General features: G+C 34.6%; 1 non-coding gene across 2 annotated transcripts; it reads left to right on the top strand.

Moving 5' to 3' along the window:
• The first annotated feature begins 289 nt into the window (after positions 1 to 289).
• Positions 290 to 2,420, top strand: LOC107936795 (uncharacterized). Of its 2 annotated transcripts, XR_005930339.1 has the most exons (3): positions 290 to 612; positions 715 to 731; positions 1,830 to 2,420. It is a non-coding gene; the product is annotated as an uncharacterized protein (transcript). The 2 variants fall into 2 exon arrangements; XR_005930338.1 differs by having other exon boundaries at positions 715 to 2,420.
• Positions 2,421 to 11,431: the final 9,011 nt, after the last annotated feature.

Below are 11,431 nucleotides of genomic sequence, written 5' to 3'. Positions count from 1 at the left end.
TCAATTTGGAAAACAAAGAAAAAAAATTACTAGTTTCTGTTTGTAACAACAAAAACAATATACGAAAGCCACGCCGCTGATATCGCTTTGATGAAACTCCCATGTGAAAGATACCCCATACTTAACGCCATAAACAATGTAATTTCTCTTTTTTATTTAATTATCAATTTCATACCTTTACTTTATAAAAATTAAAAAGTAGGTTTTTACTTTAATCCTTTTATTTTATGAAAATTTTAAAAAAAAATTAATCTTATTGTCCGTAAGCACATGAGAGAGGACTAAAAATTTGGATTAACTTTTTAGTTTCTATAAAACGCGAGAATCGAATTCTGACAAATTATAGTAAAATAATTAATTTTTTAGTTCTTATAAAATAAAGGGCTGAAATTCGTGATTAAACTTTTTTTTATAATTACATTTTTTGCCTATAAATATCAGCATTATTCTACTTCATTTTCCTTCCATTATAAGATTATTCTTTTTAAGATTTAAAAAGAGTTTTTGAGTGGGAAAAAAGAAGAAGAAGAAGAAATGGCAGATTCTTCACGAAGTTCATTTATTCTTCTATTTTCTATGCTTCTTTTAATTACTCTATCCCATATGACTGAGGTACGTACCGAGTAGGAAATTTCATTTCTACATTTTTTTTTTCCAATTTGCTCATTGATCACTTTTTTTTTTCATTTCATTAATTTGAAAATTTCTTTGCAGGCTTCTGGGTCCTTCAGGTAAACCATATATATTCTTTCCCTCCAATTTCCTATGCACATATACACTAGAAGCTTTGCTTGTGGAGAAAACTTTGAATTCTCGTATATTATTGTTGAGAAGAGATCGACTTCTTTTAGAGAAAATTAGGAAATGTCGTCTGAGTTCTGCCTTCAAATTCTTCTTGTATGATAAGGTGGTAGTTTAAAAAAATTAAACGGTAGCATCTTGTGGGGTTGGATTGTACGTGGTTCATGGAAATATAAATATTTACATTAGTAAGACTTGAATCCATGCTCTTATATAGTATTGTTGGGCATCTACATGCTTATAAAGAAAATGCGCACATTTGCCGTTGGTAGGGTTTGTTAAATTGTAGCATGTATGCCCAATAATGTCCATATATAAGTGTATGGGTTCAAACCCTACCAAGTATAAATGTTCGTTCGGGTTTTCACACTATTGAACTTGACATCTCTTCATGCAACTATTAGCACTTGAACTCTCCATAGAGTTAGGAGACAAAACTCCAACTGAAAATAATATCGATCTATCGAGAGGTTTATCGACTCTTGACAGATGATATTTCAAAAAATTTTCTAGAAGAATCATTTCACATTTAGGGTTAACTTAAAATGTCAATCTTTTATTCAAACGAATATTATCTTATGCTTGTTCAAATGGGTAAAAAATCACAATACTTATCATTTAACTAGTATCATAAAAAGAAAAAGATTAATAACTTAATGCATAACCATACCTTTTAAAAAGAACTGAAGTTAAACATTAATCTTTCAAAAAGAATTATTGTTTTTTAACAAAATATTGACTAAAAGGTTAATTTTTTTTCAACATGGAAGCTTGAATTTTTATTTTTAAATATTTTTATAATTATTAAATTATTTATTAACGTGGTATGCAAGACGTAAGTAGACTGCTCAAGCAAACATTGTTAAAAAAATTATTATTTTAGCATTAAAAATTATTTAATTTAAAAAAAATTTAATAATCAAATTTAACTAAAAGTAAGAATAAGGATTACACTAACAAAAAGATGTAAATATTGAAAGTTAAATTTATTGTTATATGATTTATTTGAAATACAAATTTGAATGCAGGCACCTGCGAGGCTAACCGGGTCTCTTCCGTAATCAACTCAGCTAAAGCAGCATCAACTGTCGGAAGGGGAGATCGATGAAGCAGAGAACCCCTGAGCTGCTCGAACTCAGGGCGTAGGGCCATAAGGAACTGCATAAGCGGGTCTCGTTTTAATTCGCTGAAATTACGTATGCATGGACGGATAGATTGCAAGCCAAGATGCAGTTACCGATGCTCGGCGACGTCGCATAAGAAGCCATGCATGTTCTTTTGTTTAAAATGCTGTTCTAAGTGCCTATGTGTGCCGCCTGGTACTTATGGCAACAAGCAAATTTGCCCTTGTTATAACAATTGGAAGACCAACGACGGAGGTCCCAAATGCCCTTGACAATTTCCCATTTTTCTTAATTTTTTTTCTATTATTGTTGTCTTAAATAAGGTTACTTCAATTAAGAATTATATGATGTACTTTCATTGTATTTTTAGTCTAGGGTATAGATTCCTAAAAAAAAGTGAATCTTATCCATCTATTGGAAGTTTTTGGCTCTATCACTGTATTTTTCTTTCAATTTTTTGAACTAGGGAAGGGGCATCATATTATTTAGATTTTATTTTGTTTTTTCTTTAAAATACTTATATTTTTTTCTGGTAAAAATATTTTTCAGACATTTTCAATTTCGAAATTGAGCATCATCTCTTTTAAAAAATATTGGAGTAATTTAATCTCTATCGATTCCGAAAGTAAGCAATTAAGGACAATTAAGCACGATGTTAATGTCTTCCATCAATTGTACATAATTTTGATTTATATAATAATAAATTTAACCTTTGATATTTACATATTTTATTATTTTGACATTAATTCTAATACATTCAATAAATCCAACCTCAATATTTATACTAATGTTATAAGAAAAATTTGTTAAATTAGAACCAAATTGGTAGAATGTATAAACTTTGAGATCTAAATTTATTATATTAATAAAATCATATGCGGTTGATGGAAAACAATAATTTCATAATTAATGGTTACTAATTGTCTACTTTCGACATTAACTGAGATTAAATTGTTTTAATTTTTTTAAAAAGTGAGGTTTTTATATATATATATGCATTATATATATTTGTATACTGTTATAGCTATTGAGGGTTGAAATCAATTTTATTTTTCGACTCTATCGACAGATTTATAGTGGTTGGTAAATTGCAAGCACATGACGCCATGGGCTAGCTGGTACCTTAATCCAAGCCTTGCCATAAGCTTGCTTTTCAGTAACACGGAACCATGCATGCGTTCGCTCTTTGGTGACCATAACTTATGCTTATTCATGCATTTCGAAGCACTCTCGCCTTATCGATCCATCAAATTTTTTGAGAAAGAAAAAAAAACAATTGAGGGTTGAATCTCAACCCCAAAAATAGCATTCATTCATTTGTATTTCTTTTAATCTATCAATGCAAAAAAAAAAATAGTAGGTTAAAAATCAATATAACCTTATCGAATAAAATGGACACACGTATTAGTGTCATTTGTCATCTATAAACCAATTAGATCATCATTCAAAAGGACAGTTTTACCACCAAACAAAAGCAATAAAGTTTCCATCCAAGTAAGGTTAAATAGAAAATGACATTATAAATTAATTACTTTTAAGATAAGATAGGCTCAAATATTAAAAAATTCTTTGAAATTTACTATCAGAAATTTTATTAGATTCGTTTGAGTTAGAAACCAAGGATAATAAGAATAATACAGCAAAACCTAAGGAGAAAGCTTCAATTTCAATTAAGCAGTTTGTTTTGTTTAATAGTAAGGGTAGTAGATTTATACATTAGTTGGTGATAAAGAGGACAAAGTTGGTTAGCTGAAATAACAAATTTACAGTTAATCAGTTCTACAACTAAGCAAAAATGATGAGTCATCCTTTCTCAAATCTTATCAGGAGCAATTCTAGAATTTGCTCACATTCTTCTGGTTTTTTCATCTTTAGAAAATTAACAGAGGATTTCATTCAGATCTGCAAGTCCAAGTTTCTTGCAGATTTGACTGAAAACAAAAGGAGGAAAAGGTTTTGTCAGAATATCAGCTAGTTGTTCTTCTGAGGGAACAAAGTTAACAACCAGCTGACCATTTGAGACTTTCTCCTTAACAAAGTGAAGATCAATTTCCACATGTTTAACATTAGCATGATGCGTAGGATTGGCAGCCATTGAAATGGCGGAGATGTTATCACACCAAACAGTAGGTTTTCCGTCTAGTATGACTCTCAATTCATGTAGAAGTTGCTGCACCCACACAAGTTCAGAGACAAAATTTGCTAAGCTACGATATTTTGCTTCGGATGTCGAGTGAGAGACTACTTGTTGCTTCTTAGAAAACCAACTCACTAGATTTCCCCCCAGAAAAATGGAATAACCAGAAATGGATCATCAATCCTCACGACATGAGGCCCAATCTGCATTAACAAAGCACTCTAAACTCATGACCCCAGATGTGCAAAAGTAAAGTCCATGAGTGATTATGCCTTTGAGACATCAGAGTATTCGTTTGGCAGCTTTCCAATGGATATCCCGTGGTGAATTCATGAATTGACTAACTTTATTTACGATATATGCAATATCAAGTCGTGCAAAACAGATATATTGAAGCGTATCAACAGCTTGTCGATATATGTGAACATTGGTGAAAGAGTGTCCATGTTGAAAAAAATTCTCACTTACTTGTTTAATACACAGAGTATGTTTACATTTATAGACTATTTGTTTAACTAACTAACTAATCTTGTAACTGCCTAATTTTGCTAACTACTAACTACATTAACTTCTCAACACTCCCCCTCAAGTTGAGGGTTGATATATATCTTTAACCCCTAACTTGGATACTAAAAACTCATGTTGTTTGATGCTCAAGGCCTTTGTCATCAAATCAGCAAGTTGCTCGGTTGTTCTAATGTGCTGCATCTGAATCGTTCCATCCTTGATTTTATCTCTTACAAAATGGCAGTCAATCTCTATATGCTTTGTCCGCTCATGAAAAACGGGATTAGCAGCAATTTGCAACGCTGCTTTACTGTCTGAAAGAACCAATGATTTATCAAATTGATTGGGACTAACTTCTTTCAATAAACCGTTCAACCATACAACCTCTGCTACAACCACTGCCATACTTCTATACTCCGCTTCTGCCGATGATCGGGAAACTGTGGTCTGTTTCTTTGACTTCCACGAAACAAGGAATTCTCCAATTTTTATACAGAAACCAGTCACCGATCTCCTAGACATGGGGCATGAAGCCCAATCAGAGTCACAAAAAGCAATCAACTGTGTATTGCTTGCTGCAGATAATAGAATACCTTGACCAGGATTTTTCCTTATGTATCGTACCACCCGAAAAGCAGCTTCTAAATGCGATTTTTTTGGTCTGTGCATGAACTGACTCAAATGTTGAACCGCAAACGTTATGTCTGGTCGTGTATTTGTCAAATATATCAATCTTCTCAATAACCTTTGATACATTGTAACATCCGTGACTAAATCATCTCCATCCACCTTTGTTTGTACCGACTCATCATACTCAATTGATGTGAGTTTCAAATTCTGTTCCAGCGGTGTACATACTGACTTCGCTTCTCCTAATCCCAAATCAGCTATCAACTCCAAAGCATATTTCCTTTGATTCAATATAATCCCTTTATTTGATCTCATTATTTCAATTCCAAGAAAAAACTTCAATACACCCAAGTCTTTCATCTTAAAATTCAAATGCAGAAACTGCTTCAATTCATCTATCATGTTAGCACTGCTGCCTGTAATTAATAAATCATCCACATATATGAGTAGAACAACCATGTTACCTCCATCCCTCTTTGTGAACAAGGAATAGTCGTATTTACTTTGTACATATCCTCCTCGTATTAAAGCCTCTGTAAGCTTCGAGTTCCACTGCCTGGACGCTTGCTTCAGACCATACAACGATTTACGCAGACGACATACATGAGACTCCCCCTGGCTGCGAAAACCAACTGGAATTTCCATATAAACTTCTTCGAATAGGTCTCCTTGAAGGAACGCATTGTATACGTCCATCTGAAAAAGAGGCCAGTTATGAATGGCTGTCATGCTTATCACCGTCCGAACCGTGACATGTTTAACGACCGGAGAAAAAGTGTCATGAAAGTCAATACCAGCCTTTTGATTATATCCCTTAGCAACAAGTCGTGCTTTAAAACGTTCCACCGAACCATCAGAAGCATATTTAATTTTGTAAACCCACTGCAGCCAATGGGAACAACGCCAGGCGGTAAAGGAACAATCTCCCATGTACCATTAGCCTCCAAAGCTTGAATCTCTTTTTGCATGGCATCAACCCACCGAGGATCCAAAAGGGCCTCATCATAAGTACGGGGTTCAAGTAAAGAAGAAACATGAGCAGCAAACAATTGAGTATGAATAGGCAAATGAGAAGAAGAATAAACAGCAACTATAGGAAACAAACTTGTGGCACAAGAAGTGGACGATTGGTTAGAGCAGACGTAGTCCTTCATCCAAGGAGGCTGCTTAACAGACCTCGTAGTACGTCGTAAAGGAACAGCAGTAGGCATAGAAGGGTTAAAAGATGGCTCGGGTACACAAGATGAAGAGGATGAAGAAGATGGAATAAACAAGGAAGAGGAAGGTTCAAGTTGTAGAAAAATAGAAGGATCAACATCAGGAAAAGGCAAAACCGGTTTGGTGGGAATCTTAAAAGGAAATATGGTTTCATGAAAAACAACATCTCGGTTAACAAAAAAGGTTTTGGTTTCAAGACTAAACAGCAAGTATCCTTTTTGTACAAGAGAGTAACCCATGAATACAGATGGAATAGCCTTATGAGAAAATTTATCATGGTAGCTAGGATTAGTAGCATAAGCTAGACAACCAAAGACCTTTAATCGAGAAAAATCAGGTGACTTATGATACAATAGCTCAAAAGGACATTTCCAGCTTAAAATAGGCGTAGAAAGACGATTAATCAAAAAACAGGCAGTTAAAACGCACTCACCCCAAAATTTGCTAGGCACGTGAGACTGAAATTTTAAGGATCGGGCGACTTCTAGTAAATGTCTGTGCTTTCGTTCAGCAACTCCATTTTGTTGAGGAGTATAAACACATGAACTTTGATGAACAATTCCAGACATATTAAAAAATTCAGTACATTCATTTTTAAAGAATTCATACCCATTATCACTACGAACAGTTTTGATTACAGTAGAAAATTGATTTTTAACCAACACAAAAAATTGTTTGAGACATATAAGAGCATCACTCTTAGAGCGCAACAAATAAACCCAAGTCATTCGTGTGTAATCATCAACAATCGTTAAAAAAAACCTATGACCACTATGAGTAGAAACTCGATAAGGTCCCCACAAATCAATGTGCACAAGAGAAAAAGCAGTATTAGCACGAGACTTATGAATAGGAAATGGAAGTCTGGTTTGTTTAGCTAGTGGACAAACAGGACACTTATGAATACTGTCAACAGCAGATTTTGTACAAGAAAAAATAGGAACCTTGTTCAGTCTCGAAACCTACGCATGACCAAGTCTATGGTGCCAAAGAATGGATGAATCTGTAGAAGCCATGGATGAATCTGTAGAAGCCATTGTAACAAAAGAAGGAGGTAAAACCATAGTCTGTTGAGACGGATCCAGGATATAAAGACTACCTCGTGCTTTACCAATCCCCCTCATCCTTCCACTGGAGAGATCCTGTATAAGGCAAAAATGAGGATAAAAAGAAACCATACAATGAAGATCGGTGGTAAGTTTGGAAACAGAAAGTAAATTGTAACGAAAATTCGGAACATAAAGAACTTTTGTCAATGAAAGGTTAGGTAAAATTGTGCAAGTGCCAGTATGAGTAACGGAGACTGAAGACCCATTTGGAAGCCTAACACTTGGTGACCCTAATGGACATGCAACAGGAGATTCCAAGAAATGAAGATCCGACAGTATATGGTCAGTGGCCCCATTGTCAATGATCCATTTGTTACCAAGATCCACCATACCTGCTATACTGGTAGCAGCTTCAACGACAACAGGGTCTTTATTCAACAAACGCATGATCTGGTTATATTGATCTTGTGTAAACATAGGTGCTGTCGGACATGACCCACTAGAGTCTAGTACTTCACTACTACAAGCAGAGTCAGGGGTAGAAACATTATTCACTGCCGAAGAAGAAGAAACATTCATTTTCCTCTTTGTAAACTTAAAATCTGCAGGATAACCGATGAGTTTATAACAAGTCTCTCTTTTATGTCCCTTAACTTTGCAGTGGTCACAAATACCATTAAATCGTTTTTTCTGTACCATCTGAACTGAAGAAAAAGGAACCAAGTCATCCCCAACATTACTAGAACTATGCTTTCTCTGCGACTCTTCTTGCATAATCATCGAGTACGCATGATTAACAGACGGTAAAGGACTCATCAATAAAATCTGACTACGCACAGCACTATATGACTCATTCAATCCCATAAGAAACTGGAATAAACACTGCTGTCCAACATGAACATCATTCTGTCGAGGCTGACCACAATCACAAGAAACCGGTGGTACAAGGGCATCATATTCGTCCCAAAGTAACTTCAATCTGGTAAAATAGGCAGAGATTGAGACCGTACCTTGAGAATAGGTAGTAATTTCACGATGCAAGAAATAAATTCTTGAACCGTCAATTTTGTGAAATCGTTCACTAAGATCGTTCCAAACTGCTGCCGCACTGGACGCAAAAACAATCCCCGCCGAGAGTTCTTTACTAACAGTATTTAGAATCCAAGAAAGGACAATCGCATTGCAGCGCTCCCACTGATGACCCATATCCTCCGGTACCATGGTTTTAGAACAGGTGCCATCCACAAATCCCAATTTATTTTTGCCAATAACGCAATTCTCATCGTCCGACTCCAAACAGTGTAATTCTCAACACCTGTCAACTGATGAGCGACGAGCAATGTACCCGGAGTATCTGATGGATGAAGATAACACGGGTGATTGAAATCAAGAACAGAATCAGAGAGACTCATCTTCTTTGTTACTGAAAGAACCCAAAAAGAAAACAAAGATAACCAGCAATCCAAAAAACGTCGAAGACACAAATGAAAAGTGCCCTAGAGAACAAACCAAAAACTACCAGAAAAAACGACTACCATAGCATCTGATACCATGTTGAAAAAAATTCTCACTTACTTGTTTAATACACAGAGTATGTTTACATTTATAGACTATTTGTTTAACTAACTAACTAATCTTGTAACTGCCTAATTTTGCTAACTACTAACTACATTAACTTCTCAACAGTCCACTAGTAGCAGTAAGTTTGGTAGTGACAGTCATAGAAGTAGGTACCAAAGATGCATTATCCATGGATAACCTGTGCAATAACTCACTAATATATTTTTTTTGACTAAGTAATACACCTTTGTGGAGTTGTGTGATTTTCATGCTAAGAAAAAATTGAGTCGATCCCAGATCTTTTAAAGAAATTTGATGGTTCAGATGAGAAATTACTTCACCAATTTCAGTGGCACATGACCTAGTAACAATGGTGTCATCAACATATATTATTAGTATTGTTTGTGATGTAGATATGTTATGAATATGTAATGAGTTGTCAGCCTGTAAAGAAACAGAGCAGAGTTGACTAGTGAGGTACCAATGTAATTAATCAGACCATGCTTGAGGGGCTTTTTGAAGGCTATACAACAGTTTATTCAAACGACACACAAGAGGTTGTCCTTTACCATAAATAATTTCGAACCCGGGAGGTTGTGTCATGTATATCTCCTCTTGTAAGTCATCGTTTAAAAAAGCATTGTTAATGTCAACTTGGCATAGAGACCAACCTTCCTTCATAGCCAATGCAAGTACTATTCAAATTGTGCAAGAGTGAACCACAGGGTTCTATGTTTCAGAATAATCATTACCTATCTTTTTTGAACATCCTTTAGCAACCAATCGGACCTTGTAACGAGCAACTGAACCTTCTGGGTTTCTTTTTACTTTGAAAAGCCATTTGCACCTGACTGCCTACGATATGGTGGAAGAGTTGAGAGAGACCATGTTTGGTTTTTCGAGAGAGCACATAGCTCCTCCTCAATAGCATGACGCCACTCAGGAAATTTCACAGATTCATGTATATTTATGGGGTCTTTAGGAACACTAGAAGCTTCTTTCAGAAATGATTTTAGTTTAAAGATTCTAGCTTTCCCTTCAGTCACCATGGGATGAGTGTTTTGTGGAGGATGAGGGGGTAGGAGAGGTGAGTTGGAAGGTATCGAAGGTGTGAATCTGGTGAGTTAGAAGGCAAAAAGGGAGTAGTAGAGTAATCCGGTGTGGTGGAACCATTGGTGTCTATATTTGGCCAAGGTGAAGGTGTAGGGAATGGTTGAGATGATGTAGTAATTAGAGTAAGCGGGGGAATGTGTGGTTTGAGGATGGAGTCAATATGGGAGTGTGATTTGGGTAGGAATGGGGACTGTGGTTGACTAAAGGAAAATACATGTTCCTCAAATCGAACATGCCATGAAACATATACACGACCGTTGGCATCTTGGCAGCGATATCCCTTGTGTTTTGGAGAGTATCCCAAGAACACATATGGGGCATAATGAAATTGCAGCTTGTGAGCATGATAAGGCCTCAAAAATGGGAAACAAAGACACCCGAATGTACGGAGAAACTTGAAATAACAAATTCTAAAACTAATCAATTCTACAACTCAGCAAAAATGATGAGTCATCATTTTTCAAATCTTATCAGGAGCAATTTTAGGATATGCTAATAATATGTGTGGAAACGTGAATCAAACTTTTTAAAATTAAAATTTTAAAATTAACCCTTAATGTTATAAATAAAAATAAAATTGTAAAAAAAATCAAATTATATAATGTATAAATATTGAGGATTAAACTTTTAAGAATTAATACTAAAGTAACATAATATATAAATGTTGAAGATTAAAATTCTAATTACATCAATTTTAAAAGTTGACAAGTTATATTTTCGTTAATAATTTAAAAGTTGATAACTAAAAAAGAAAAAAAATCAAATAGTTTAGTGATTGAGAAAAAAAAATTTATTAATAATTAGGTGAGTATAAGTATAATTTACTCAAAATTAAAAAGTAAATGCTTATCTAAATCTATTTCTAATGTATTGAATACCGACCATTAAAAAATTGAACAATCTATTTATCTCGATTTTTAATAATTGGAGTATCTACTTCAAATCTTTATGCTTACAAGATAATACTTTTGTTATAGGGGATAGGATAAAAAAAAATCTAGGTAAAGATGAACTGGATTTTAAATTTGCTACTACCAAATTACAGAAACACATTTTAATCGGAAAAAAAATAGTGCAGAAGAAGGAGAAGAAGAAAAAAAAACGGTGGCCAGAGAAACAATGTGTTTTATCCAGTGTGGATAAACATGCTCTCATTTGGACCAACAAAGCAAAATAATTTGACCCAAAATAAGCGAAGTTAAAAAATTGAAAAAATTAATAATGGCACCTCCAGCTCCAGCAACCCAATATCCATAACATCTGGCTAAGGCCATAATAATTGTCAGAAAAAG

This window comes from Gossypium hirsutum, chromosome A07, assembly GCF_007990345.1.
Source record: "Gossypium hirsutum isolate 1008001.06 chromosome A07, Gossypium_hirsutum_v2.1, whole genome shotgun sequence".
NCBI classification, from domain to species: domain Eukaryota; kingdom Viridiplantae; phylum Streptophyta; class Magnoliopsida; order Malvales; family Malvaceae; genus Gossypium; species Gossypium hirsutum.
The sequence above is the reverse complement of the archived record's forward strand: the minus strand, read 5'-3'. Positions and strand labels throughout refer to the sequence as shown.